This window comes from Phyllostomus discolor, chromosome 9, assembly GCF_004126475.2.
Source record: "Phyllostomus discolor isolate MPI-MPIP mPhyDis1 chromosome 9, mPhyDis1.pri.v3, whole genome shotgun sequence".
Taxonomy (NCBI): domain Eukaryota; kingdom Metazoa; phylum Chordata; class Mammalia; order Chiroptera; family Phyllostomidae; genus Phyllostomus; species Phyllostomus discolor.
The window spans coordinates 82,110,598-82,118,361 of NC_040911.2; the positions used below are offsets into that span (position 1 = coordinate 82,110,598).

At 49.1% G+C, this 7,764-nt stretch overlaps 1 pseudogene; it reads left to right on the forward strand.

Annotated features, from left to right (window-relative positions):
* Nucleotides 1-1,714: 1,714 nt before the first annotated feature.
* LOC114506085 lies at nucleotides 1,715-6,241 on the forward strand (annotated as a pseudogene).
* The last annotated feature ends 1,523 nt before the right edge of the window (nucleotides 6,242-7,764 follow it).

Here is a 7,764-nt window from a genome sequence, read left to right on the forward strand (position 1 = left end):
CTACAGGGGACCTGACCCACAACCCAAGCATGTGCCCTGACTGGGAATTGAACGGGTGACCCTTTGGTTTACAGGCCCACACTCAATCCACTGAGTCACACCAGCCAGGTGTGTTCCTCAACTCTGCTGCATATACAAGAGTGCACAAAATAAAATTCTCTGTGTTTGATGAGCTTACATTCTAGAAGGGGGAGATGGACAACAAATAATTAACATGTAAATAAATTATATTAAATACTAATAATTGCTGTAGATAAAAGCAAATCGGGAAGAGGGAGATGCAAAGTGCTCTGAGTGCTGTTTAGTTAGAGCAGTCAGAAAAGGACCTCCTGATAAAGAGCAATTTGAGTAGGAACGTACTGTTTCAAGCCATGCAGACATGATTGGGGATGGAGGAAAAGAATTCCAGGCAGAGGGCACAGCAATTGCAAAGGCACTGAAGTGGGATCATACTTCGCTTTTCAGGGGAAATCTAATCACAGTGCCAAGTACCCACTTGTTGCATCTCAGCTCCAAACCCACCCTTCTGTGCCTGCTCTGTAGCTCCACTCAAAATACTTTTTGTCCCGTGGCACGATGTTAAGATTTGTCTGTAGAGGGCGTGGGAGAGACATCGCAGAAGAGAAGGGTTTCTTTCCTGGTTCCAGTGTGCTCTCAGCAAGCTTCTGCAGCCTGCACTGCTGCATGGTCTCTGCAGCCCTGGGGGGCTTCTGCAGGGGAGATAGTCCTGCAATGCTCAGTGCCATCAGCACCCAGAGACCAGCGGCGCCCCTCCCACACATCCACCTTGGGTGGTTTTGGTGACAGGGTTTCTCTGGGGAGATGCCTCGCCATGAATAGCTTTCCCTGGCAATCTAGAGAGTACATTTCCAGTGACTTCCACTGCTGAGACACCACAGTGACTGCTCTGTCCTTCCTTCGAGGCACAGCACACCCTTGCCAGCAAGGCCTATCTGTCAGCCGTGCCTGGGAGTGGGGAGTGGGCTCTTCCCGGGGCTCTCTGTCTTAGCCCCAGGAGTAGTAGCTGCTCCCTAAACGTGAAACCTTCACGCAGGTTTAGCCACTGCTCATACACACTATTTGGTAGGAACCTTCATGTAGGTAGGAACCTTCTTCAGAGTTCTCTTCATGTCTTACTAGCAAACGGCACATTACTCCAACCCCTTATGACAGTCAATAATTCTTTATATTAAACTTGCTCTGTGCAGATTAATTACCACACGGTGTCTGTCTCGTGAATAGCCCTGACTGAGACCGCCACTCTGGCTCTCATAAGCAGGGAAGAAAGGGGATGACAGGCAGCTAGGGGGCCCTGAAGGACACTTGTTTTTGCTCTGAGTGATATGGAGTGCCTGCCCACGGAGGGGATTTGGGCACAAGAATGACATGACATGACTCAGATTTTCCAAGATGCCTTCTGGTTGCTTGGAGGAGCAGGGACAGAGGGGAAGAAGAAGGAGGAGGAGGAGGAGGAGGGAGGCCAGCGAGGAGGCTACTGTAATAGTCCAAGCAAAAGGCGGTGGGGGAGTGGGTGTGGGGAGTGGTGGCGCCGAGAGGCGGATGGACTCTGGGGATCTTCTGAAGGTAGAACTGACAGGATCTGCAGTTGGATTTAATGAGGTGGGAGAAAAACTAGCATCAAGAATAATCTCAAGGTTTTTGTCTTTGACAGCTGGAAGGAAGGAGTTTCTATTTACGGTGGGAGGGGACGGGAATGAGGTATTCATCCGGGCATGGATTAAGTTAGACACAACAAACCGAGACTCATTTATTTAAGAAAACTAAGAACTGTGGAGATCCGTGGCGCATCAGCCCAGAGGGCCCCCTGCCCCACCTCTGTAGTTCTGCCAGGGCAAGGCCGCCGTCAGGATGAGGCTCTGCTGATGCCTGGACTGACTTTATCAGAGACCAGTGCAAAAGATTAGGTGCTCAGGTGGTAGGCAGCACACAGGTCTCCAAGGTCTGGGCAATTCTAAATGTTATTACTAAATGTTATGTTTGCCAAATGTTAAAATGTAGCACAGTATTTTGCAGACCAGCTATAAACAGGATGCGTTTGACAGGAACCCAACAGGATAAATGTCACCAACTGCAAAGAAGAAATCAATGTATAATTAACCAAATAGTGTATATGAGCAGTGGCTAAGCCTCCTTTCTGGGAGTCAGAGCTTTGGATCAGAATGCCCTGTGTCCTTGACTTGCTGCACGTGAATAAAGCTACCTTGCAACAACCACATCTTGTTCTTGAATAGAGCACCCCAGGTGGCCTGCCTCTCAAGTTTGGTAGCACAGGGGTGATGGCAAAAACAACAGCAGTATCAGTGTATCGGTGCCAATCAGAGAAGGCCACTGGCATGGCTAGCCTAGGGTCTCCCTACTGACCCAGGGAAGCAAAAGACAGGTGGGGCAGCTGGAAACTTAACAAGGGAGGTCTGGGAAGTGGGTCTGGATAAGGTCCCACTTCTCTCTGGTGGTCTGGAGGGCTGCGCTCGTGCCCGAGGCTGAGAACACTGAAGGAGAGACCAGAGAGGACACCAGCCAGCTCCTCTTCTCTGGCCGAACGTGAGGTCTTGTAAACACAGAAGGTTAAAGGTGAGTCCTACTTGTAAGTTGTCTGAACTTTGAATGCATTCCTGAACCTACCCACAGATCCATCAGCAAAAGATGGAAGCCGTACTGCCTCAAGGCACGTCAGCACTACCTCTGACTAATCACATGCTAACCCAGGGGTGACCTCTAGGAAATCAGGCTTAAAATTAAAAACAAGAATCAAAAAACAATCAAACAAACAAAACCCCCAAAGCAGATACCACAAGGATGCCAGGGAAATATACTCCATAGAACTAATCCAGGCAAGCAAATCCAGCAATAACAAATCCAGCAATCCAAACAAAGTAACAAACAGCAATAACAATTCCTCCTCCTGGGGGGATTAGAATTCAGCGTTGCAACGATATAGGATATAAAATGCTCAGTCTTCAACATAAAGTGGAACACACAAACACAAAGCAGAAAGAAAGCAGTCCGTTTCCCCGGTGACAGGTTGCCTGGCGGTTGCCTGGTCACCGACCGGCAGCAGCAGTCTCTGCCGCAGCAATGCAGGCTGCCAAAATCTGTGGGGCGGAGCCCACGCCAGGCTCTCCCCGTCTGTTCTGTGGCCACTGGGGCAGTGGTCATGCCCTTGGGTTCGCAGGAGGGGGTGTCTGGGTCCTGTGGTGAAGGGGCCAGGGAGGGGTTCCTGAAGCAGAGCCCAGCACAGTCTAGCACATGTTTGTGGTGGAGAAGCTGAAGTTGCTCCAGTAGGAGGAGGAACTCCTCTGGAAAGACAACCTACAGCTCCTGTGCAGACAGTAGTTTGTGCTGCCTACCAACCCTGGTGAGCAGCAGTTCTACATGATTTGCACTTTTGCTACTTGGTTGATGAACAAAGCGGGAGGCCCCTTTGAGCAGCTTTGGGCATGTGATGACCCGAATGCAGCAATTCCTAACGTATTACCTGAGCTTCCAGCATTTGGGAGAACTGCAGATTTCCTCCTTCAAAATTAGTCAAGTTATGGAGGACACGTGTGCTATGGTCTCGCCTGCTTAGCTGAAGAAGCATTAAAACATATTGGTTTTACCTGGAAAAGACCAGCATACCTAGTGGTGGTGTTACCGGGGAGAGATCCGAGTCAGGGCGCCCACCCCCAGCTTGTTCTTCGGTTCTTGCCTCGCTTGCAAGAGATGAATTCAAGCAAGAGACAACATGTGTAGTGGAAATGAGATAGCAACTTTATTCATGAAACACTTAGGAGCATGAAGCCGCAAGCGGGCACCTAGTCCATCTGAATGCCCCACGTATAGAGGAAAAAGTTGTTAGTAAGTTTGTTCTCTAGACTTGAGCCGAGGCTGCAAGTGGGCACTTAGCCAATCTGAGTGCACTGACTATTTGGGTTCAGGGGTTATCTACCTTAGTTAGCTCCTAGGTTCCTCCTCCTTCCCCCCCTAAACCTTGGGAATAATGTACAGCTAAAGGCTTTCTTTCTCAGCTAGTAAAGGCTCTCGTCTTAGTGAAATTGCTACAGAGGCTCCCTTTCCCAGTACGGAGCCTCAAGGACTCCCCTCCTCCTGCCCCATCCCTGCTTGTGTCGTTGGGAACACCCGGCAATCTTATCGGACCAGGCTCAGCACTGCTGAGTCAATGGGTAAGACGTGCCTCCCTCCTCCTCCCTGTCTTAGTTCACTCCCTAGTCTACCCAACAGAAAAATTAGAAGAATAAACCATTCCAGATGATGCAGAATTAACATGAAATAAAGTGGACGAAGAATTTGAGGAAGAAGAGATAATGAAGAAAACTCCATTCATTTTAACATTTCAAAAGTCCAAATCTATCGCTTAAATGTGAACAAACACACCAAACACAAAGATGTGTCAGAGCCCACAGCAGATGCTGCAGAGTGGAGCCCGGAAGTGGAGCGTGGGCCACCACAGCTGAAGGTCACTGACAGGACAGACAGCAGAGATTGGAGGATCCTTGTTGACCCAATGTGCCAGCACAAAAGTGGGACTGAACCTGCTCTAAAGGAGACCAACAGACCTCTGGACAAATTCCGTAGTGGAAGTAGTAGGACTCTGGAAAAGGTCAGCAGCCAAGAAAAGTACATCAGCAACCAGCCTGAGCCCCTGGCTCAAGGACATCATGCAGCTGGAGCTCTCCTGACGGAGCCCAGGGAGCGATGCCGGCAAGGAAAGGGCAAGGACCAGGCTGCTGTCCCGCGGTTACCCCAGAACTAGAAAAGGTAAAGCAAGGAATGGAAGAGAAAGGGTAGCAGGGTGACTGAGGTGCTCCTTGGGTGAACATGAGCGGAGCTTACCCACACTGAAGCAAGACACTGTTGGGATGAACATTAGAATGAATCTCAGGGAGGACACATTAGTCCAGTCAAAACGGAAGGAGAGCCCTGGCCGGAGTGGCTCCGTGGGTTGGGCACTGGCCTGCAAACAGAAAGGCCTCGGGTTCGGTTCTAGATCAGGGTGCAGGCTGGCGTTACCGCCCGGCAGGGGGCGCGCGAGAGGCGACAACCAATCTCACACACTGATGTTTCCCTCCCCTCTTTCTCCCTCTCTCCCTCCCTTACCCTCTCTCTAAAAAATAAATAAAATCTTAAAAAAAAAAAACCCAAACTGAAGGAGAAGTCTAACGTGGCTGAGTACATGCATGCAGCAATCATTCTAGAATCTGCACTGGGTTCTTATGAAAACATGCTGTTTTGTTGCACTTCTCATCAGTTGGCCTCTTTAGATCAAACCATATTTCAGGCTGCATATTTCAAAGCACAGTTATACCTCTTACCACATTTTCAATGGGTATTTTTACACACACACACATTGTATCATGATGGTTATGGATGGTTAGAGCTTTTAAAACAAATATAATATTTAATAAAGTAAAAATTCTCACTTTCAAAAAAAAAGGCAGTCAGTGCACAATCTCTGAGGGGCCCGAATGTTAGACTCAGCGAAGACCTCACAGCAGCCACTACCAGTATGGACCTATGAAATAATAGACTTATAGAACACTGAGTGGTGGTCAGTTTTATTTCCTTTTTTTGGCAGGTATCGCTACATTTAATTTGCTTGTTTATTCATGAACTTGTTTACTTTTATTTCTCATTTTACTTTCTGTAGCTTTTAAAATATTGTGACTGAATACCTGTCTGCACCAGCAGGAAGGAAATTCCCGTGAATACAGGGAATTCGTAATGTTGCTGTTCAGTCCTTGGGTTGGATGGAATGCTGGGTGGTGGATGTGAGGATGCACTGCCCAGACCTTCCTTCAATGGAGGGCTTGCTGCCCCAAATGCTAGGACTGCTGCCTGCAGGTGACCCTCAGCTGCCAGCAGCTTGTGGGGTGGCCTTACTGCAGAGAGCCATCTTGCCCAAAGTCAAGCCCCTTCTGGGGCAAATCAGTGACACATGCAAACATAGACAGGTCCGGCCAGCCATATTGGCTCAGTCTGTGATGATTCTGATGGGTCATTCTAGCCCCAGGGCTGCCCATGAGGTGGGCCAAGGCTGTCACTGTCTGCATTACGGTTCGATTCTTCCCGCTCCCTGCTCCCCTGCTTCCTCTGGTGTTGATCCCTAGGTCATTCCTCTGTAAAGGTCCTGACCCTGAACTTCATCTCAGAATCAGATTCCTGTGAACTTCAACCTGCAACAGCTGAGCTTGAGGAAGATGGGCAGTCAGTGTTTGCCTAAAGGAAGTAGAGTGTGGGGCCACTGCAAGGGGAGACCATCTCTGATGACATGTGGAATCTCCCTGCTGAAAAGAACGTCCTTTTGCTCATGGAAGACATGAGTGCACATGTGTGGTGGAGAGGGCCCTGGTCATGTCCAGCTTTTATATTTATTCCTGGAGACCTGGGCTGTGAACGCAGACTCCCACAGCAGGACAAAGCTGAACAACCCAGGGGTCAGCTCACCACACTTTGCAAATGTTTCTGCCCTACGACCTCAAAGGTGAGTTCGAAGCCCTGGTCCAGCACGAGAGGTTGTGTTTACCCAGTGACATCAAGTACACCAGGGGGTGTGTGGCTCCCCATTTGAGAAGCTTAGATGTGGGTGAGAAACACAAGCCAAGGCCTAGAGACAGATCTGGCTGGGGTCTGACTGAGGTCAGGAGTCAGAGTAAAGCTGATCAGGGCTCAGTGTGGGGTCAGAGCTCAGACCCGGATCAGGTTCTTTTAGGGATCAGGGCACAACCTGGGTTCTGGGCTCAATCAAAGATCAGGATTAGAGCTCAGTCTCGGTTCTGAACTTAGCCTGAAACCAGGATGAGGGCTTGGTCTACAGACAGGACTTAGTCTGAGGTTGGGATGAGAGCTTAGCCTGGGGCAAGAACTTAGTCTGAGGTTGGGGTTGATCTCCAGGCCACTTCTCAATCAACCTCCTGCACCCTAACCTCCATCTCAGAGTCAGCTTCCTGGTGAGCTTAACGTACAACCGCTGAGCTTGAAGAAGATGGGCAATTGGTGTTTGGTGGAAGAATGAGGTGTCTGGGACCACCACAGGGGAGACCATCTCAGTCTCCCTGCTGAAAGGGTTGTCTTTTGTAGGAAGAGAGGGAGATCATCTCCTGTTGTCTTCAGCCCCCAGTGCCCCTTCCCGCTGCTCAACCCTGCCTACTCTGAACCTCCAGCTGCCCTTCTTTTAGAGGATCAGCATCCAAAATCTAGGTTTGGAAAGGGGGTTCTGCAGCTGAGGCAGCTCAAGCATTTGACTTATTAAGTGCCTCCACTCCTCTGGGTTCTCTCAGCTGTCCCCATGCTATGTGGGATAATCAGAGAAATGCTGTCACTGAGGCCTTAACCACAAGGCTTATCCATCGAACCCCGTCCATGTGTTTGCCTGACCCCCTTTTTGCAAGGACCCATGACATAAATTGTTCCCACTTGAGGTTTCATCTGGGAGGTGTCACACTGCAGACAGGCCTGCTTTGTTGCAGTTGTTCAGATTACTTATGTCAAGCATGCTCAAAAAAGTCAGGAGGCTTTGACTAGAAATAAAATAACAAAGATTTATTCAAGGGTCTCAGGATTTGCAAACTAGAAACACAACTCAGAACATTTGGAATGTTCTGAAGGAGAAAAATAGCTGAGGGTTCTGATAGTGAAAAGTACATTCTTGAGAAGAATCAGTCCTGTATTCTTAGACCCTGGGGTGGTCTGAGGTGGTAATCTTCAGCTGTCTGGTGATTTGACAATGAGACAATCTCTCCCTGA